General features: G+C 38.1%; 1 protein-coding gene across 8 annotated transcripts in view; it reads left to right on the top strand.

The window, feature by feature from the left end:
- The window catches only part of DLGAP1 (DLG associated protein 1), an 843,036-nt gene that overhangs the window by 168,161 nt on the left and 651,499 nt on the right, over positions 1-23,376 (top strand). Inside the window, exon 3 of one of the 8 annotated variants that reach the window (XM_070220810.1) lies at positions 367-433. The exons of the other annotated variants lie outside the window; for them this stretch is intronic. The gene's annotated coding sequence lies outside the window, so the exon portion shown is untranslated. The remainder of the gene's footprint in view (positions 1-366; positions 434-23,376) is intronic. 8 annotated transcript variants of the gene reach the window in all.

Genomic DNA, 23,376 nt, shown 5'->3' with positions numbered 1-23,376 from the left:
TCTTTACATTTTTAGTTATTTCTCTTATTTGGGTCATTTTGCAATCAACTGGATTATATACAGGGCAATCTCCCGGTCCTTCATCAGACAGAGGGATTCTTAGTTAGGGTTAGTTTGCATTCAGGAAGGATGGCAGTGCTTCAGCTCATATTCAGGGACATCTCCTTATTATATGAAACTTCCAGTCATCTCTCATTCAGATCAAGGCTCTTTTAATCTAGATTTTTAATGTAAGAATATCCTATTTATCTAGCAGTCAAATTTCTGCCAAATTAAATTGTCCTGAATACAGTCATGAAAGGAAAAATATTGTTAAATAATTTCAGGGAGAATTTGGTCATAGTGTCCACATGCTTTCCTTTGCAGGAGAATAGACATCCCTGTTGTTCTCACAGCAGAGTCTGCTGACCGTGGATTGTATGCATCATCCAAGGTACTTGATTTAATAAGCATGATTACCTGATCTTGCAGGCTTTAAGGCCTTCTCAAGTTATATTCAGTCATTTCAGCATAATCAATATTGGCATCATTAGATTAGAAGCAGGAAGGGCAAAAGCAAAGCAAAGGGAAATGGATGGGTGAGGTCAGACAGTTAAAAATACTAAGAAGTAATCATTGGGACTGATGAATCATAAGAATCATTACCCCCAATCCTTTCAAAACTGAGACCATTTAGTAGAGGTGCCTATATATCACAAAGACAAGATAATACAATCACAGATGTCTGCAGTGGTGATATTGAGCCATCAAGAAAACATTAAAGTATGTTTAGTATATTTTCTTCAGGGCAAGGAATTATGTAATATTTATTAGAAAGATTTCCAACAAAAATAGTTAAATATTTACTATTTCAGCATTGACAGACTAGTTTTCTCTTATCTGGAGAATTCTTTCATCCATACTAATTGTCCCCAAAGAATAACAGACAAAGGATTTTTTTTGAGGTTGCCTTATCTCCTGTCAACTCATGTATGTGAAAGTGTGTTATAGTATAAAAGGCAGGATCATCAGTGTCAAGTCTTGGTAAATGTTGTTCTAGAGGTTTGCAGCCATGGTTACATATGAGAAATACCTGGGGAGATGTAAAATCTTGGCTCCTGGGCCTCACCCCAGACCAATTAAATCAGATCTCTGGGCATTGGGTCTGGGCTTGAGTTCTTTATAAAGTGTTCCCAAATGGTTCCAGTGTGCAACCATTTTGCAGAAACTCCGTTCCAAATGAAGAAAAGCATCCCTTTACCCCAAGAATCTCAGACCAGTGTCTAAATCAGGAATATCCCCAGTTTATAGATGGGTTTTGAGTCAGCAGGTCTTTGGCCCTTCTGGAATGAGTCAGGAGAGCTGCCTCTGAAATCCTGTGTCTGTGCTGTAGAACATAATCCACAGGGAAAGGAAAATGCCCTTATGAAAACTGTTACTTCCTAAATATTAGAGTGATTGGACCAAACGACAAAAGGACATGGTGAATAAGAAATATTATTCTCTCTCTGAGGAGAGCATCTGAGACATGGCTACACAAAATGCATGGCTGGAATTCTATAGAAAATTGTTCTTGGAACTTTACTTTTGCAAAGTAAGCTTACCAAAAAGCATCTGACTACTGAATAAAAAAATGGAATCTATTAGCAATAGCCATAGAATGCTTGTCAGAGGTTTTGGGAACTTAATTTAGAGTGAGGGGAGTTAGGAGTTTCCATTTTCCAAATATAATAAATAATCTAAAAGATAGTTCTTTTGTTATAGAGGAAAAATAGTGATTCTCTTTTTTGTGGTATAGTTGGTTTTTTGTAAGGCCCTTCATGTTCAATGAGAGCTCCTCTTAAGAAAAACATTACAAATATTTAAAAATTATTACTTTCTTGTGATGCAACCACCAAAATATTCCATTTTAGTGGAATATGAATTTATCACGAAATGAATTATTATCATGAAAAAATATTTCCTGAAGTTTTAAATTACCAGATCATTTGTCTTATACTAAATATTTTGTACTTCTCTATTCTCCAAAATGGTACCATTTGAGATTCTGGGATACACAGTGACCCAGGAGATGGCAGGAGAAAGTTCGCTGACTGAGAACAGGATGTCTCCTGACTACTAGCAGAATGAGGTTCTGTTGTGCATTTTACTCTCAATAGGCTACAGCCATGAAGAAGACAAAATGAAACAAAAACACTGCAACACGGTCTACCTGAGAGGTGCCGAGTGTTAGTGAATTTGCCCTGTGGTGGTCACACAGCATTACTTTGAACAATGCAGCAGTGTGCCCCGTCTGCAAAACTGATTTTCTCAGAGAGATCTGGTTCCTCTAGTGAGAGAAATTGTGATCATTTTGTCTGACACTAAATTTTCACACAGAGCTGCTGAACAAATTAAAATGATATTACTATAAAATGTGAAGGATCCTATCATGAAGAGCATGAGTTTGTATTTCAATCATTAGCTTGCTAACGTGAAACAAGCTGCACTAGGAAAGCCATTTCTAAAGAAGAGCAAGAAAAAGGACGTTAGGAACAATTTTGTCTTTTTTTTTTAAGATTGACAGCTGAGCTAACACCGGTTGCCAATCTTCTTTTTTTCCTTCTTCTTCTTCTCCTCCCCAAAGCCCCCCAGTACATAGTTGTATATTATAGTTGTAGGGCCTTCTGGTTGTGCTATGTGGGATGCTGCCTCAGCATGGCTTGATGAGCGGTGCTAGATCTGCATCCAGGATCTGAACCTGTGAAACTCTGGGTCGCCAAAGTGCAGCCCGCGAACTTTACCACTTTACCATGGGGCAGGACCCTAGAAACAATTTAAAAGAGAGAAAACTTCAGGATAAAATTATTTCAGAAATCTAGTTTTGCAACTAGTCATCATGGTTAGATGTGGACTTTTCTAGATAAATTTATGCATTTGTAGAATGTCTGTGATGTTCAGTTACTAGACTTATCGTTTGCCATTTTTCCTTCATGATTGTGACAATAATAGACTTTTTCAATGTTCCTTTGCAATGGTTTTTTTTCTAAGTGAAAATAAAATAACATTAGAATATGAATGGCAGTTCTATTTTGTTTCCCAAAAGGAAATTATTTCTACTTTCAGAGAATCAACTTTAGACTCAGTATCATGTGAAAATTAAATAGACGTGTGGAAAGGTCAAGCTGGTATTTCTTGGATGTGCTTACTCTTATCTTACTGTGGTTTGGCAGAAATTCAATAAATAGCAATAGATTTATAAAAATGATTTCCTAATATTCTAACAGTTAGTCACTGACTACTCTGACTTACCAATTTTTAATAATTCATAATTCTGACATATGGCATTACTAAAAACCTTGTTCAAATTATCTCCAAATACCTGCCAATCACTAGGCAAGAACAGTTATATATAACACAGCAGTGAATGAAAGAACTCTTTAAATATCATTATGATTTATATCATTGATCTTATTCTTCACTGATTTCCTCTCTAATGTGTAATTGCTTAAAATTGACATTGGAACAACTTAAAAATTTACTAAATAATTGATTTTAGTCCATTAATTCTTATATTTTTTAGGCGATAAGCAGACGTAGAACATACTATCTTTAAAATAACAATATGTATTTGTGCAGTATTTCAAGTTAAATAGTTATTCCTTCTCAACATAATAGTTTTTATATTTACTATCTCAACAATTCTTACAGACACCTAACAATTCTTCCAGATTTTGGTGCAAATGGCATAAATGGAACTGTAGTCATAGGACATTAAAACAGCTCTAACCCACAACTCTGACTCTAAAACTAGAAAGTAAAAGGTTAACCTGGCACTATGAGGAGAGAAGGGAGGAGAGATGAAATATGGTAGGTGTGGCAAGAGTAGCTGGCTAAATTATTATCCTGATACCTGACAGCATCGAGTAAGCATTTACTCCTGTCTGTCTACATTCATATCTCCTTTTTTCCTTCCTTCACTATTTTTACTTCCCTGGTATGCTTTCTATTTAGCCATACCATAGAATAAAATTATTTTAAGATGCTGTCTTTATTCTTTTTAAGAGTTCCAACAATAGAAATCAAATTGAAACTTGCGTATTCCAATAATTTCAACAATATATAAGCTCTCAAACTCAAGTAATAGATAGATAATTAATACATCATCTGACAGGAATACTTCCTTTGGTTGCAAGATTGGAGTTTATGATTACTAGCATAGCTTCCAACTCTAGTGTTTGTTAAAAAAATATATAGGCGGGGAGAAGTTTCTCGTTAAACATTATAAGCAGACAATGTAACTGTGGAGTTTGCCAAAGTAATTTTATAGGCAATAAAGTATTTCTGCAAGGGAAAGATAAATAGCAAGTAATCTTTATAGTTTCCCACTGATAGCTCATCCATCTTTGCTACAAATTAGAAGTTCCAAAGATTAGGAGAGTTAGTGTGCAGGTAGCATGTAGCATTAATCATAGGATTAAGACAACAGTTGACTGAAATATTAGATTTATAAGATATAGATATGCATTTACCTTACATTACAGTGATAGAAGCAAATATTGATCTCCTAACTATCTCACTAGGATCGTTGTGTTTGTGAAAAGCTAGTCTCATAAAATGTCCCAAACCAATATATAAACATAAGAAAAAGGCAAAAGGAAAAGAGAATAGGTGCGATAGGGTCAGTAAATATTGTTCAGCTAATTCAGATAACCAGCGAGCAGGCACATTAGTAAACCCATGCCTGAGACGGACATCAGACTTGCCCAGAACGTCCAATTTATGTAAAAATTACTATTGTTTGTTTGGTTATATCACCTAATAAGTTATGGAAAGGTATACGTATAGCCCACATGCTGATTTTGGAAGTCTTCATATAAAAAGATGACAGAGCTTGTTTACACGGAATGCAGTTGATTCCTGTTCATTTTTGTCATAAGACATGGATAAATATAATCTTCTGAAATTCACCTAAATCTCATTTAGTTTTAACTTTCTCCCCATGCAGTTTACTGGAGGTATGAAAAAACAGTTGAAATAATTATCTTACTTTATTTTCTCCTCTTCTTCTTCTAGCCTTTGAGTAGGAATGCCCATGATTGCTGAAATAAAGAATAAAGTGAGCAAGGAAGCCAAGGACCTGTACAGTCAGCCCTGACCTGTTCTATGCTGACCAGTTAACTCGTTAAGACACTCAGGAGTGACTGAACCCACTAGGAGTCCTCTAGTTCTTAGGATGAGCGTTTGTACCCTAAATTGCTGTTACATTGATTTTCTATGCTCCCTAGTTCCATTTCATTGTTTTCTTTATCATCCAAGCAAGCAATTAGTGGAGTCTATTTATGCTTTATCTGTGGCAAACTCAAAATCTCATTCTTCCCAAATTGAAGACTGTTTGTTGTAAAGTTAGGTGGAGTGTAGAGTTATTTACAGAGGTGAAGTGTTGGAGGTTGGTGCTAATGGGGTAGTTTTTTCAATATAATTTATTTTGGAAAATCAGCTGAAAGAAAACTGGCTCCCTGGGCAAAATGATCTCTAATATATTCTACAAATTTTAGGTTGCATTAAATTATTGAGACTAATAATCACATTTTAAGAAGCAAAATGTCACAGGAGAGTTCTGCATACTGAACAATTTAGTGTTAATTGTGTTAACTGGATTAAGACTTACCAGAAATCTGTCATTCTTTGAGAGAAAGAGTTTTAACTGATGCACAGGGAGAAACGAGGGGGAATTTGGGAAGTTCTAGGTAGGTATTTATTGTATAGTCAGAGAAATATTGGAAAGCAGGTGAAAAGCACAAAAGGAAATTCAAAGGTGAGATTGAAAGATTCCCTAGACAAATTCTGCCTTCTTTGTGGTTTTGTGTAGGGCCATAGTGGCAGTTGGTGCACCTGGAGAAAACCCTGCTGCCTTCCCACAGCTTCCAGTTTGCATCTGCTGGAGTTGAGCTTCCAGAACCAGTTCGAAAGACTGAGAACCTCAGGTTCTGTCAATTCAACTCAAGGTCCCCAGGCCCTGGCTTATTTAATCTAGATTTAGCCTGCATTTCCCTGTCATTTCCCAGCCTTCACTGCTAAAAGTTGGGAAAAGGGCAAGTGAAAGTAACAAGTCCTATCAGGATTTGGCTCAAGGCAGGGATTCTGAGAAGCCAGGTGGCAGACAGCCTGGGCGGAAGTCCAGCCTCGGGGGAGGTAGAGACAAGGCAGAGGTAGGGTACAGAGCTGAAGTGTAAATGCAGGTGGAGAATGAATCTTATGAACCAGTTATGGCGACAAGGGCAATAATCTAGCCACGATAGGGAGATCGTCAAGCACCAAGAGCAAGTCATATACAATGTTGCCCGGAAAACAAAGAAATTGGGCTGCCTTCCTCTCGCTGGTCTAGATCTCAGCATATGGGCTCATTGTGGGAGCTGAGCCTAGCACAGACATTTGATGGCTTAGAGGGATCTGAGTGTGGTGATGAGGAAATGAACTATTGGCCTAAAATGATTCCTGTGTGAAGATGTACTCTCCGCCTCCCTCTTTCCCCATTTATTTTTAGTTCAGTGTACAAGGACTTCCCTGGCTGCATGGAATCGTACCACCTTTTTCCTAAAAAAAGCAAGAATCTGCTGGACAGACTTTATGGATTTTTCATTTTATAATTGATTTTGCCTACCATAACCCTTGCCCTCCTGAATAAAATTTAACAAAGCACATATGACCTATTTATAAGAAGTTGTGGGAAAATATCTTTGTGTGTGCTGTACAAAGAACCTTTGATTAGAAAATGATTATTTGTTTTCATTATAATTGATATGTCTTAAGCAGTTCTGCTATAACAGAGTACCATAGACAGCGTGGCTTATAGACAACACACATTTGTTTTTCATAGTTCTGGAGGCTGAGAAGTCCAAGACCAAGGTGCTGGCAGATTCCCTGTCTGGGAAGGGCCCGCTTTCTAGTTCACAGTGGCTGTCTTCTCACTGTGTCCTCATATGGCCAGAGGAGCCCGGGAGCTCTGTGGGGTCTCTTTTACAAGAGCGCTACTGGGCTCCAACCTCATGACCTAACTTCCTCCTTAAGCCCTCACCTCCAAATACTGTCACATTGGGGATTAGGTTTCAACACAGTAATTTTGGAGGGACACCAACATTCAGTCTATAGCATAATAATTAATTCAACATTAACCAAACTTTTTAATGAGTAGGGAGTTGTTCATTTAGAGGGATATGTTTGTATGTCTTCTTGTTTATGTAATTTAATGTTCTTAAGTAACTGGAATCTATTCAAAAGTAAAAAAAATTAAAAATGCAAAAGATGATGTACAAAGAACACCTTTCAAATTTGATGGCAACCCCCTTTCAGAGCGTAAACCATAGTTGATCAAATATATATTCATTTATGTATTTGTTTTATAAATATTTAAGTTCTAGACATCAGGTACCAAATAAAATAAGCAAGACAGAGATAGGTCCCGCCTTTATTAAACTTAGAATTTCAAGGAAAATTAAAGTATTTTTCATCTAAAATTTTATTTGTCTTCTTTGGCCATTCATTTTGCAGTAGGTCAGATTTTAGAGCCATTTATAAAATCTTTCTTTATGTTTTTCTTTATATTTGCACTTTATTTAATATTTATTTTATTTAAACATTATTTAAATATAATACTTCAAGCAAATTTGAATAAGAATACATTTAAACTAATGGAAGAATTTATTAAATCTCACCTAGGGTATAACTGCATTTCAGGTTATTAAAAGCAATGTAGAATGATGCCAATGTGTTAGTTTTCTATCACTGCTGTAACAAGTTACCACAAACTTAGTGGCCTAATACAACACAGATTTATTATCTTATGATTCAGGAGGTCAGAAGTCTGACACAAGTCTCATTGGGCTGAAATCAAAGTGTCAGCAGGGTTGAGTTCCTTTCTGGAGGCTCCAGGGGAGAATCCATTTCCTTGCTTTTGCCATCTTCTAGAGGCAGCCCTCATTCTTTGGCTCACGGCCACTTCCTGCATGTTCAAAGCCAACAGTGGCTGGTTGAGTTCTTCCCGTGCTGCCATCTCTCTGGTACGCTTCTGCTTCCCTCTTCTACTTTTCGGGACCCTTGTGCTTACATTGTTCCAAGTTGGGTAATCCAGGATAATCTTCCTGTTTTAAGATTAGCTGATTAGTAACCTTAATTGCACCTGCAACCTTCATTCCCCTTTGCCATGTAACCTAACATATTCACAGGTTCTAAGTCTTAGGACACAAGCATCTCTGGAGCTATTATTCTGCCTTCCATATCTACTAAAATTCTTCAGTTGGTGCAAGCAATGGCCACCCACTCCAGCTAAGTACGTGTCAGTTTTTCTCAGGAGATTCCACCATCTCTCTGAGTTGCCTGTTCCAGTTTTTGTCAACATTTTTCTAGTTCCCTGTGCATAATCTGAGTCCATCTTCCCTTTCTTGAGCCCCTTCGCTGTCCTCTACAGTTCTAGGAATCACTAGCCAATATTCTTCTCCATCTGAAAATAGTTCATCTTCAGAAGCCGTCTTTGCCCTCAAGCTTAGTTACTGACAGATATAGAAGAGATTGGCTTTATGCACAATATTAAATGTTAATTTTACATGTTTTATAAGAAGGTATGATAATAATGAGAGTACCTAACTAGTGAAAGCACCATTCTAAGCTCTTTGTCATTATTAATTCATTTAATTATCTTAATAAAGCTATAAGGTAGGTACTTAGCCTGGAACTGAAAAGCTTGGTAGGAAGGAATGTAATTTACTGTATCTCTAATGATCATGATTCCACAACTTTGAATCTAACCAGGCAAATAAAAACTAACTAGTAAGTAATGACATGTTATTTTGTACTGGTAGAAGTGGAACCACTTGGTATGGCAATGTGTGCTGGTATAATAACAGCTAATATTTGTGAAAACTTACCATGTGCCAACACTGTTCTTAGTGCTTTACAGGGCTCATCTCATTCAGTGCTCCTCACAAATCTATTAGGTAGGTAATATTATCCCCATTTTATGGATAGGGAACCGAGGCATATTGAAGTTAAATAAGTTGCCCAGGGCCGCACAGCTATTGATTACTGGTCCCAGCCCAGAGAGGTTGGGCACAGAGTACTTGCTTATTACCACTCTGCTGTGCTGCCCACAAATTGCCTGCATATTGCTGTGTCTGTGAAGATTTTAAAATCCATTCCTTAATCTGCTGGACCCCGAATGAGTAGTTCATTTGAGCAATGGCCGGTTTTATTCTTGTTTCCTTGCAATTCATTAAATGCTAACAGTTACTCAGTTTAGTGTCACTTTGTACAAAATGCAATCGTTTATTTGTTCTTAAGTGTGGCCACTGTTTCATGATAATGCAAGAAAGCACGGTTAGTGTTCATTATTTTCTCTCCAGTAATTTCTGATAATAGAACCCACAGAAACAAATATACGCCCTCATGCGTGCAGGCACACATGTTGTGCACACACTCACACACAGATTGCACATGAAGTACTTTTACTTCATTAGTTACGAAAATTAGACAGAAGTGCTAAGTACTAGCTCATATTTTGCAGGTTGCTTTCTGGCTGTATCCTGCTACTCTGCAGCAAAAGCCTTCTTTGAGTAGCTTTAGTTTTAACTAAATGTAGAGCTACATAGCCATCAATATGTTATTTACAGGCGCAGATGGATATATTTCTCTCACCCATGACAAGGAAAAGAGGTATAGGAGAAGAGAATATAGAATCTTAGTGTTGGGAGGGATCTTAGAAAGTACCTAATTGTCTAAGCCTCCCAGGCATGAAATAATTTTTATATACAGTCTCCCAATCATGAAATAATTTTTATATGTAGGCCCCTCAAAACTTTTTTTTCCTTTTTCTCCCCAAAGCTCCCTGGTACATAGTTGTATATTCTTAGTTGTGGGTCCTTCTAGTTGTGGCATGTGGGACGCCACCTCAGCATGGCTCGACGAGCAGTGCCATGTCCATGCCCAGGATTCGGACTGACAAAACACTGGGCCGCCTGCAGCGGAGCGCATGAACTTAACCACTCGGCCATGGGGCCAGCCCCCAAAATAGTTTTTTTCCCTTTTTTTGGTGAGAAAGATTGGCTCTGAGTTAACATCTATTGCCAATCTTCCTTTTTTGCTTGAGGAACATTGTCCCTGAGCTAACATCTGTGCCGATGTTCCTCTGTTGTGTATGTGGGACACCAACACATCATGGCTTGATGAATGGTATGTAGGTCTGTACCTGGGGTCTGAACCTGCGAACCCTGGGCCGCCAAAGCGGAGTGCGTGAACTTAACCATTACACCACCAGGCCAGCCTCCGAAATAATTTTTATATAGCATTCCTGACACTTTCAATGATAGTGAGTGAACTTCTTTAACAGGCATTCTATTCCATTTTTTAAAAGACCTAGTTATTAAAAAGGTGTTCATTATTGATAAGAGTTTCTGCTTACTTTTTCTTTCTTTCTTATTTTAGCCAACTTAGCATACTGCCTGGCCCTTAATGGGAGTTCAGTATTATTTGTGATTGATGAAGCTCATTCACCTTTTAACACGATGGGCAGTTAGCTCAGTTCAGCAAATGTCTGTTTACAGCCACTAGAAGTTAGATGGAATCTCTGCTTACCAGTACACCTGCTACAAGAGACAGAGTTTGCATAGATCATTTTAATGAAGTATATAATATAAAATATGCACAGGATGCTACAAGATCACAGAGGAGAGACTTTGGATGGGATAGGGAGGTAGAAAAGAGAGGGTCAAAAAATGTTTTCTGGAGTAAGTTTGATTTGAGTTTGAATGATGAGGAGGAAAGCAGAGGTGAAAGGACACGTTAAGAAAAAGAATAGCAACAAAAAAGCATGGAGATGTCGTGGTGTGTGTCAGGACACTATAAGCAGCTCCGATGGCAAGAGAGAGTTAAAATGGAGAGCAGATGACTGAGGCTGGCGGGGTGGGTGAAGCCAGGTCACTGAAGGCCATGAGCACTGTGTGTGGTCACCGTATATTTGTGGGAGTTGGGGATCAGGGGAGGCACAGGGTCCCACTTGATGGTTATCCTGTTTTCCTGAGTTTGGCTTCTTTTCAGGCTAAGCAGCTACTCCCTTTCTTCCTCACCCTCGATGACATATTTTCAGTTCTGTTCCCATCATGTGCATCCTCTGAATGTCTTCTAGATACCAATGTACCACTTGAAATGGGGGTCGAAAAACTGAGCTGAATATTCTAGTTGTTTCCTGACAAAATCGGAGTACAAGGGATTTGTGTTTTCTCTTTACAGACTCTAGTTGTATTAACATCATCTATTTGTGTTAACATTTGGTAAGTCATATCATACTGTTGATGTATTTGAATGTGTAGCCAATTAACATGCTAGGTCTTTTTCAGATGGCCTATGTTGCAGCCAAGACTTTCCAATGCTTTCTTGATGTCTTTTTATTTTATTTAACCTATGGACATTTCTTAGCATTATTAAATTTCACCTAGGTCACCAGCATGCTTATCATTAGTTCTTGATGAGCTCATTGGAATCCAGACTTTGTCTTTAGTATAATCACAAATTTAGCTCTTTGCTGTTTACCTTTCTGACAAGCATGTTTTCGCATTTTGGGGCAAAGTAGCATAGATATGTTGTTCTGAAGAATTTGATGCTTTGTAAACTACATGAGAAAGATTCCCACTCATCTGCCCCATATAAAGTATATATCTAATATTTATCTAGAAATATGAGTATTAAGTAACAAAAGCAATTTAACTGTATCAGATGCTCAATTATATTTAATATGTCTGTGTGTAACAAAACAAACTGGAACACATTCCCCTAGGTAAGGTATGGTTAATTTATTTTCTTTTCTGTTTTAGACAAAAATAGAGATATTATTAAATGTTTAACCAAAAAACAAATGCTCCTTCTTTTCAACTTACATGATCCTAAAATTGTATGTACTAGTTCCTTGATTTTCAAGACCATGTCCTCTTTATTATATAAACTTGTTTTTATCTTTAAAATAGTTCTTGTCCTGATATTATAGCCTAGAATCCATAGACAGTAACAGAACTTAATGCATAAAATAGAACAATAAAAGATAGTAGTAGACTTGGTACAGAGAGATTATTCTGATGGGCAGTAGATGTTTTGTTTTGGGGACTGTCTGTTCCACTGATTCACTTGTCTTCTCTCTAAGGGCACAATCAGCCCTTTGACAAAAGGTGACTGTTTAGATTATTTTTGTTCTTTATATTATTATTTCTACCATTTATATTGTCTATCAAAGCACATTAACTTTGCCGCTAAATATTAGGTGTTACACAATGTAATGACACATAGGTCAAGTAGCCACCCCAGTAAATCTCAAGGGGCTCTTTAGATTTCTTTGGATTTTGGTTTATTTCTACAGATCGCTTTCCTCCTTCTTCAGAGTGATGCAGACCCAGTAGCTGAGCCTCGCCACTACCACCACTGGATATGTAATTTCAGTAAAAGCTTGCAGATCAAACTCCACCACTTAATAGGGAGAAAGTTGATGAACTTAATTAATGAATAATTTATCTGTCCCTTTCTTCTATACCCTCAAATTATCCAATTTGTGTATGATTTGGGCACAAGTCTAACTTACTGTCTTCTAAATGACTTTTTACACAGATATTCCAAGTGAAACAGTACAGGATTATTTCTCTGGGTCTGTCCCACATTCCACATCCATATCCCCTCGGCTCCTTTTGCTAGTACTCTGCGGCTTCCCTTCCTTCTCCCACCTCGTTTCTCCTCTGTCTGTTGTAGTTTCAGTCTAACCCCCTACTGCAGAGGTTTGCTCCATACCCTCTGGAGGGCAAATGATTGCTAGGAGTCCTTGAATCCAGTTGTGTACCAGCCATTGTCTGAAACAGAAATCATTGATGTCTTGCATGTATGTATGACTAATATATTCAGATGTATGCCTTTGCTTTAATGACTAATAAAATACAAAATTGCGTACAGGTATTGCTGCATTTACTTGGCAGTGTTCCTAACTTGAAAAACAGCTATAACATCAGTGTTTCATGAGATTTGTATTAGGAGCATAGAAAGAAGGATTGGAAGAAGTCTCTGCTTGGCTCCCATCGTTCCTAACACCACAGATTTAAGATCACACAGGGTTCCAAATTCAAGGAAAAAGCAAATGCCCAGGAAATTAGTGCATCCTTCACACTTTTATTTTCTTTCTTTTTGTGAATATTTTCATTTTGGTACGTGCACTAGGGTACGGGGAGGTATGGCTATAAGGAATTATCATTGGGAAATCATTGAAAGGAAATCAATTAAATTGTATTGATTTTTTCTGAGTCATAATTTGGTTGCAATGTATAATATTTTAATATTATATATGTTTTCCCACTTAACTTTGTATCTATATTTTTCTTCCTTTGCATAAGATAAGTAGAAAGTGATGCTCAGTAAGCCTTCTTGGCTGTGTGGGAAATGAAATACAGAATAGAATGGGAATCCAGATCCAACTATCTTGTCCTTCAGAAAGGGAAACTTAGAAAGGATAATACATCAACAGATGGTCTTGGCTGTTGCATTGAAAGCAGGGGTCTTTATTTTGTCTAAATATGTGATGTTATTGGCTCTTCTAGGGAAGATTCTCAAGGCTAACCCCTACCTCTGAGTTTTGGGTGATAACGTGGATTGGATGAGTCAAGTGCTTCTCCAAGTGAAAATAAAACAAAAACAACACACTTGTTTCTTTGCTGATAGAATTTGACATCGTTTTTTTTTTTAATATATGTGTAACTCCTGTCACAATCCATAACAATTCCTTAATAAGGAAATAGAAAATTGTGGCCAATTTATAATTTGCTAGATTCCCTTTCATATTGACGGTCACGTTAATTCCTAAGTGTTTACCCATTGTTCGATTGCTTTATCTTTTCGGAGGGTAGGAAGCCAGCAGGGATCCCAGTAACAGAAAATTCTGAAAGTAAATTGATCAGGGGAGAGTAATAGAGCTTTGGGTCTTAAACCAGAATTTATAAAAATTCTGAGTGACAGTTCATTGAGGAAAGTAAATGATTTGACTGATTAATTTCTTTAAGGAATATGGTTTTAAAACAAGTTTTTGTTAACAATTCTAAAATATAACAATTTCCATATTCAGCCATAGCTATTTAGTCAGATGCTGCCAAGCAAGGTGGGATTTACATTAATGTCTATTATAAATCTCAAATTGTAGATTTAACAACTGACATTGGCATCGGGCTCTATTTTCCCTTCATACCAGGAGGACTTTAGCTGAGTGCCCTCCCTGGGCTCAAGTCAGATAGTGGCCCATTTGCCATGTTGATACCGTAGGCATCCTACACACCATTTTGACATTTTGCTCCATATTTCTCTCATTTCCTTATTATGGATCATGACACCTTCTGCTTACCCTGGGCAGTTCAGTATTCTGTACTTTCAAGATTTTCAAAGGATAAACATACTAACCTGTGTACTCTGTTTTCTGCAGGCTTCTGTTCTCCTTGAAGTGAGAATAAATACATATACCATTTGTCCTTGGCAGTGTGTTATTTCTACTCTTTCTCTTAGCCAGAATCAATGCCAGAGTCGCACTGTGGGAGCTTTGGCAGTGCTGTTCACATTTGCTCTGTGCTGGGGAGAGGACCCAGACACTGGATTCCTACTCTTCCTTTCTAGATGTCTTCATCCTTCCCCTCGGTCATGTCACATTTCCTTGTTTCCCTGGGCAATCAAAGAAGCCTTGCATTAAGAGTGTTCAGAATATCCAGTTGTCTTTGTAGTGTGTTCTACTTTTTAAGGAGGATCATTTTCATTTTCACGACTTAAGGTTCTCTCGGGAGAGAGTAAAAGCCAGACTATGAGTACACTCCAAAGTATTTTTTCAAAGCTTTCAGCATAAAAGACACTCATATAACAGTAAAACAAAAAAAATGAAAACCTTGGTTAGTTAATCGTAATGTACACACACACGCGCACGTATTTTTCCCCTAAGAATTTTAAATTGGGTAAATTTTATAAAGTCCATTGGAGTTAAATGAATTCTTTTTAAGTAGCAGAACTTGTATACAGAAGTATGATTTTTATTACTGGTATTGCTTTTGACTAGGTGTTGCCCCAGGGCTGGCCAGAAGAGTACTGCATTGAATGATTTGCTTGTAGTAATGCAGACAGTCAGTGGTTCAACTTGGATTAGCATCTACATGCTGGCTTGTTGCCTTGAGTTGTCAGAGCACTCTCTGCTTCTCTCCAGTCCTTGGTTTTACACATCAATATTAAAATAAAATATTGGGTGGGGCAGTAAAGTCTAATCTTTAATTCTGTTACTAAAGAAACAAAGAATTATTGATACTGAATTTTCTTAGAATTAGTTGACATTTTCTAGATAAAAAGTCTATAGTATTTTACATTAAACGTGGTTGCCTCTGTATCTTTTTTTCTTTTGAAAAAGTAAAAAAAATTAAGTTTCTATTTAACTTACTTTCGGAAAAGCTTAGTTTATATCACTTCAATGGAGGTTTAAGTAGTAACACCGCCCAGCCTTGGTTTTAGACTTGATGTGTGTGGAAATGATTTATATGAAATGACTCAGACATGAGGACAGATCAAACTGTGGTGGAAAGATGCTCAGTTTCATTGGTGGTTCCCTTTTTTCCATGCTCAAAGTTGGCACATTGCTGAATAGGGAAAAGAGTGGTCACTAATGAATATAGTTTTAAAAAGAAATATACATGTATAGACATAAGTAAAGTCAGTTTGAAAGAAAGTCAGAACAAAGGGTGAGGTAAAACACAATTTTCTTAGCAAGATGATGGAGAAGCAATGTTCTGTTGAATAAAGGCATGAATTAAGAGCTCAGAAATCTGCAGTTTAGGACTGATGAAAACAAGTTTTCATATTCCTTTGTCAGCATCCTCGTTTCCATCTCCCTTCAGTTCCACGTCCGTAAATTGTGGCAAAAGGCAATCTAAAGGAAGAATGAACTTGAATTTGTACTCTATTCCATAATGCATTAAGCCTAAATCCCTGTGCAGGGGTTTTATTCTGGCATGCCTGAAACTAATTCCCATGATATTTCCCACTACGCACCAGCATCTCTTCTCTGCTCTGACCAAGTGGGTTCGATTTCTTTGCTGGTCCATCATGCTAATTCTGTGCCTTTGTTTATGGTGTCTCCCTCTCTGCCTTTTAAAGGCTCTGCATGTCCTCCTAGATTTTATTCCGTTGAACTCCATTCTATTCCATACTGTTAGCACCTGACTGCACACTATCTCAATTCATGCTTTTGTATATTATTGCCTTTGCCAGTAAGCTACTTCAGGTCATGTCTTATTCATTGTGTTTCCACAGCTGTCAAAGAATCAAGGGCCACTGTAAATCATTCCTTGATTCAATGTATTTCTTTGAGAACAAGGAAATAGAGCCTAATGGGAAGAAAATATTTTCATTTCAACTTTTCCCCAATTTTCATAAACTTAGGACACACCAACATGTGCATATTTATGTAAAAATATCCCTACCTTCTTGCTTACTGACCTCAGAATGTGGTCTCATTGTCTTCTGGAAAATATAAAACAATGTGATTGAAAGCATTATTTTAGATGCTGGATGTGCTCCCAAATTCAGGAAAAGTTTACTAGAAATGAGTGATATTTTAGATGAGTCTAATAAAACCTAGATATTAGACCTGACTCAATTACCGACTGTTAGGTATCTCAGAAGTAACATGTTGAGCTATCAGTTTTCTACTGACAAGCTGGGTGACCATGGGCATGGTATTTACCTTCTCTGGGTGTGAATGTCCACAACTTCAAGGCAATTTGGACCAGTTAATTTATCTCTAATCAACCTTGCAGCTCCAAAGTTTCAGTTTTCATTTAATTATTGATAACTGAGGTTATCAACAAAAGCACCTCTTATACAACATAGCGTACCTGTGGATCTTGGCACTTAGAACAATCAATTGTAGGAATCAGGATTCCAAATTCTGGGTCTTGAGAAGAAGGAAATTCCTGGGAAACAGGTTCCATGATTACCCTCTTGTCTCTTCTATCAACAGCACGAGAAATATGTGTTGATCTTCAAAGTTATTGTGCATCATGGAGTGTCTAGAGGGGGTGAGAGAGAAGGGGAGGCACAACAAAATATGAGATGTTACCTATCAAAGACTTATTTTTATCTTCTCTGAAGCATAAAGACTTTTGAAAGGGAATGGAGGAATGGAGGGGCTGACACAGATGTGGTAGACAGAGTGCCAACCCCGAGAACAAAAGGAGGTAGAAACAGCATACAAAGTACAAATATAAGTGGAAAGAATTGTTGAAATTTAGTTGAATTCCAAATGAATTTACTCTTGTCTTTAGCAAAATCTACCAGGGGTTGGTTAGGTATTTGTGCTTATTCTGGTCCAAAGTTATCAGTATGTAGAGCCTAAATTGTGATCACCTTAGAAGTAGGGATAACGTCTTTGGATAATAATAGTTCTAAGAAATATCTCTGTTTTGTTTGCTATGTTTGAATGTTTCAGAATATCGGTTTTGTTTTTCTCACTGAAATTTATCTTTTGGGTAAATCCTAATCCTACTGCTTATTCTTTCATTAACTCTTTATAGCATCCTGTGAAAAGTTAGTAGGGCTAGATGAATGGAGTTGATTGGCCACAAAAATCCTACTGGATAGTGCACTAATGTGTTTCGTAGGATTTTTCCTTCGTGTTGCTTACTGAGTTAATGAATGGTCCCTTGCTACTTCCTAGAAGCAGAGCAAGTTGGTGAGTGTGCTGATGTATCAGTACATATGGTTCATGCAGCCGCAATTGCCTTCATTTATCCTCTCCCAGGGATTTCAGAAGCTGGCCACCAGCACGAGGCCTGTGGATAAAAATCTTGAACTGCTATGGTACTTTGAATCTGAAGATCAATCTCCAAGTGTCTTGAAAGCATTCAGCTTCAAAAATTCTTGAAAGTAAGAAAAATGTGACTTTGTTTAAGGAAAAAAGGTAGCTCATGATTAGTGGCACAGGCACTGTGATATGTGAATTGGTTTCTGATGTTCAGCTCTGTGGCGATAAATAACACTGATGTCTGGGGCAATGTTCTCTTGTCTCATCATCAGAAAATGTTTTATCTTCAATGGCTGCATTTGAATTCTGCAAAAACCGTTATTCTTGGATTTGAAGGTAAACCTAACTGCCTTGTTTTGTTTTGAATATGTAGCTTTCCCTTCCTTAGCTGTTAGTTTAAAGGGAAAGCACAAATGTTTTAAAAGCCCATTGCTGTAAGGGAGTTATGAGTGCTTTTTGTGCAAAACAAAGGAGTCTAGAATGTAATGCTTCATGGGGATATTGCCGAGTTTTCCTTTCTTTTTCCTTTTCTGACTCTCCTCAATATAAGTGAGCACAAATTTTATTTCGGTGGATACAATGAAGTCATTGCCAACTCCAACTTCAAATTCTTTCCCCAGATTCCCCTATCCACGTGAAAGGCTTTTAGTTTCGGAAGAATACACTCCCCCTACAATTGCTCTTGTATCAGGTCCCTGTTTACAGTGGTCTAAATGAATAGATGCCATTTGCACATTCACAATCTCTGAATAACAAAAATGAGGCAAAACAGAAATAAGAGCAGCTCAAAATTCCACAGAATGCCTTCCTCTCTGTTCCCTGTGAATGTGTTGCCTCTCCAGTGACAGAAGCCACCGGCCAGACTCCCTGAAGGCCTCTCATGACTTGAGACAACTAGTGTAACTCCAAATGGGCACACAGTCCTTTTGGTTCCAGGTGCCTGGATGCTTATTAAGCTCTTTAGTCTGGAACCCTGTTGGCTCCTCCCCAGAGTGTGTAGAGAACGCGAGAGATGCCTGGGGCAGTGCAAATGCTCAGTCCTCATGTGTCACCCACCCCTCCATTAACACTGCCAAAGTAAATGTGAGGTCTTCGAAAGAGGAGCCATAGACAAGATGAATGGTTTAGAAAGAGATGACAAAATTCGAGTTATTTGTCTTAGAGATATAAGCTGAAAGCTAGACCAATATGGTTTCTCCTACAACAGTGGCCTCAAGTGTGTGTTCAGGATACATTCCTAAAGCTCAACATACAGTGGGGTTCCAGGGAGCCCCACTTGTATTTTCTTTAGAGAAGCTCAGCTTCCCTCACTTTCAGTACTGACTTCTGTGTATGATTTTATTTGAACCAGGGGTTGTGAGGCTACCAAATATTTTTAAATCTTATTTTATTTCATAAAGAAAAAAAGCACATGCCAAGTAAATATACTCTGTTTTCACTGGATTTTTAATGAGGCACAGTGCTCATGGGCATCTGCTTACTCATCTGTCAAAGGAGACATTGAATTTTTAGTCTTTTTCCGTGCTAACCAAATTCTGTAATTCTCCAAAGAGACTGTAGTACGGTAGATTTTCTCTTACTTTGGTGACTAAGAAAAACACTGGAGGCGAAGTTAGGACCCTCATGTTCCAGCCCTGCTTGACCACAACGTCCTGCACTCCCTCAGAGCTGAGTGCTCCCATCTGTGAAGTCAAGTTCTCGGACTAAATGAACTTGACAGACCTTCCAGCTTTAAAAGTTATATAACCCCACGTCCAGAAAACTTTCTTAAGAGATTAACTATTTATAAGATTTATGTCTGTGAAGATTTTAGAGAGAAAGATAAACATCCATCGCTTTCTCTCTCTCAATGTATCTAAGCGTATTTTCCTGATGGCTGGAGGCCTCTTCAAGTCTCTTTCACTTCATTGTTTCTAGGAAGTATTTGATGCTCTCACACTCCTGTCTAACTTGATTTCCTGGGGCATTGTAGATTTTACTTGTGTAAATTCTACTTGTGTTTTTGTGATCTCTTTCAACTGGAAATGAGGTGGGGTTTGTTGTTGTTGTTTATCTTTTTGTGTGTATATTTTTGGTCTTTTAGTATTGACTATGTTGGATACAATAGTTGACTCAACTTATATGGTTATATTCTTCCTAAATCCATAGTTTAGGATTTTGTTTTCTTTTTTCAGTATTATGTGGATCTTCTTTTAAATAAATTATTTAAGCAATCAAATGTTTAAAAAACATCTGGTTTTATAGTTCAGCTCTACTTGGAGAGTCTGTATAGAATTGATACATTGTCACTGCACTTCACAGTGGGAAATTACACTGAAGAAGTACAAAGACTCAGCTTTCCTCCTTATTTAAGGTGATGTTTCTCAGTAAAAATCCTACTTAGGATGACAGTGACAGGTATGAGAAGGTGCAAGCCACTAAATATGAACATAAAATTACAAGAACAAATGTTCCTGAGCTAGAAAGAAATTAGCCCCTCGGTAATTTAATTAAACATGAAATATAAAGCAGTAACAAAATACTCTGTAATGGTGATCTTCAAAATTTTTGGCATCAGGACCTTCTCAGATACAGAGAAACAGTGTGATACCACAGCTGACCAGTTTTTTTTGTTCCTGTTAACTACTCAAGAGGTGACAGCATGAGTGTTGTACCTAATGGCAGAAGTGAGCTCACCACAAATTCTGAGTATCAAGGTTAATGTAGTGATGACTTCTCCCACTTAAATATTTTGTCCTCTCAGATAACAAGTCCTTCTGTTCTTTCTAAGGGAAAGCTTGTCTTTTTGAAACTGATGTGGGCCAAGGACAAAGAAAGTATCTTGGAGTAGAAGGGAAAAGAGTGGTTTCCTCCCCAGACATCTACAGGCTCTGCCCCACCTCTGATGAAGCTCCACAGGAAATTCCGCTAGACTCAGAAGTGCAATTTGCTCAGTGGAACTAAACCCTTTTCTCTATAGAGAGGCACAGAGAGGTGGAGTTACCTGCCCACAGACACATGGCTGAAGGATATGAGCTTAGAGACTATCAGATGTAACTGTGGGCGGTGGATAGAAGGACAGAGATAAGGAAAGTTTAAAAATGGCTTGTGGATATGGGGGGATTGAAAGTTGAGAAGCAAATACTAAAATCCGTCATTACTGAATAGCTACTGTATTTACCCAGAGTGAACGTGTTGCCCGACTCCTTTGGGCAAGCATATCTACAACCCATATTTACTGATATTTATCTTTGCCAGAACATCCGATCACATCAGCGCATTAACTTGACAGGCTCCTTAGTACTCCCAAGTAGCCAAGTGCACAGTTGGTTCTTTCACATCTAGTCTCTTTTCCTTATTTTACAAAATGAAATTCCTTTTGTCATTCATTCCTTTAGTCATTAATTCAAGAAATATGCATTGAGCACTGTGCCAGGTGGTGTTCCATGCATTAGAAATAGAGTGTGAACAAACTAGACCCAGACTTGTCCCCGTGCACTTCACGTTATAGAGAGAGTATACAACAGTGGACAGATTGAGTTATGACCATATATACAGTGTACGACATGGCAATGGGGCAGTGGAGAGAAATAAAGCAGGGAAGTGAGTGGAGGGCCTGGGGACAGAGTTGCAATTTTCAATAGGGGAGTGAAGGAAAGAATGCCTCACTGAGCAGGTCACATTTGCGTGAAGATAGGAAGGAGACGAGTGCTGTTTGAATATCTGGATGTTCCAGACAAAGATGTGCACAGGGCCCTGAGGTGGGAGGTGCCTGGTGAAGTTGAGGACCTGCATGTGGACCAGTGAGCTGATGCAGCAAAGGTAATGGAGAAGGCTGAGGCCAGAGTGGTGCAACATCATTGCAGGACTTGGAGTCCACTGTGATGACTTCGGCTTTACTCTGCGGAATGAAGGAAGCCACTTGACAGCTTTTAGAAAGGAGTAACATGATTTGTCTATTTTTTTTTTGGCTGAGGTATAATTGACATATAAGATTATATTAGTTTGAGGTATAACTGACTACCTTTTTAAGAGGATCACTGGCTGTTGTGTTGAAAATAGATGGAAAAGGAGAAATTAGGAGGTGATTTGTAAGCTTGAGGAGTATAATCAACATCCAGGTGGAGACGACGAGGGGCAGCTTGCTATATGAGCCTGGAGTTCAGGGGGTTCTCCGCTGATATTTCTAGCTCTGCTTTTTCTACCTTCACAGTAATGTGTCTAAATGTCTCCCCTCTTCCCCCTTGAAAAATTAAACGGGTTCAGCAGCTTCTCTAAGAAAATGAAATAAAAGGCAGTTAATTAAAGTAGAAAGCCATTTGTGAACCTGATTTGCTAGAAAATAATAGAGAAAAAAAAGAAAGTTTTACTTCAGGGTAAAACAAATCCTTATGCGGTGAAATGTTCACAAATGTTGCAGACTCCAAGGAGTAAATATCCTTAAGGAATTGCAAATATAGTTAGGGCTCCTGCATTGTGTTCTTCATTTCACTGTGAAGGTCATCGTTAATTGTTTCCTTTCAATTGAAAGTCAACATTGATGCTTGTTTCTTCAGGTTTTCTTCCTCTTAAGCTAATTAATGCAGTGAGATAGGAACCCCGGGACAGGCGTGCAGAGGGGCAGCGTGGGTCTGCAGCTGAGGCTCCTGAGTGAAGGGCCAGGAAGCCAGGAGCGCCATGTCCAACTCTGCCCTTTGAGAGCGACTTTGATCAAAATCGCTGAGGTTTTTCTTCATCTCTCCATCCCCCGTGCCATGTTAATACCCAAGGAATTAAAATACTTTTGCTACATTTGTCACTAGCATATTGAATTTTAGATCTCAGAATATACTGAGTTCTTAGATAATAGGGATTTAATTATACACTAGAAACAAGGGTGAAAACTTAGGTGACACTCTCTTATCTATCATTTAGTGACCTTGGAAAATGCATTTAATCCTCTTGACTGCAGTATCTTTATCTTTCAAATCTTTGCTGCGAAAAACATATAGGATAACATTTCTAAGGATGCTTTCGACAGTATCAGGCATAGAAATGGGGCAGAATATCATAGTTGTTCAAACCATGAAAGCTGAGGCTAGACTGTGTGGGTTCAAATTATGGTTCTATTCCATATGAGTGAGAGAAGGAAGAAATTTTCCTCTGCCCTTCTAGGTTCTTCTGCCTGGTCTAAGAATTAAATTGCCGTGATACAGATTAACAGGAGAAAATCAAACAAAGTTTAATAACATGTATACATGGAGAGACCCACCCCGAAAACTGAGTTACTCACCAAAATGGCCAAAGCCACTGCCTTCTATACCCTCTTCAGCTAAAGACAAAAGAGGATATTGGGGATAGTGGTTTAGGACTTCAAAGGGGAGGAAGGCAATTCACATAGAGACAGAGAAGTAAATGTTTGGTAAATGAATGTTTGCTGTGCCATGCAGAGACAATGGGACATGGAGAGGACTCTGATCACTAGGGCCTGCCACAAGTCTGATCACAAGTCTCCCCCACCACGCCTAGTCCATAGTCTTTGTAGATATCTCTGGCCATAGCTCCGTTCCTATTATAGGCCATTTATCTGAATTCTTTTAGGCAGTTAAGCGGAAGGTAAA

The sequence above is a fragment of the Equus caballus genome, chromosome 8 (genome assembly GCF_041296265.1).
Source record: "Equus caballus isolate H_3958 breed thoroughbred chromosome 8, TB-T2T, whole genome shotgun sequence".
In the NCBI taxonomy this organism is placed as follows: domain Eukaryota; kingdom Metazoa; phylum Chordata; class Mammalia; order Perissodactyla; family Equidae; genus Equus; species Equus caballus.
This window is presented reverse-complemented; position numbering and strand designations above follow the sequence as displayed.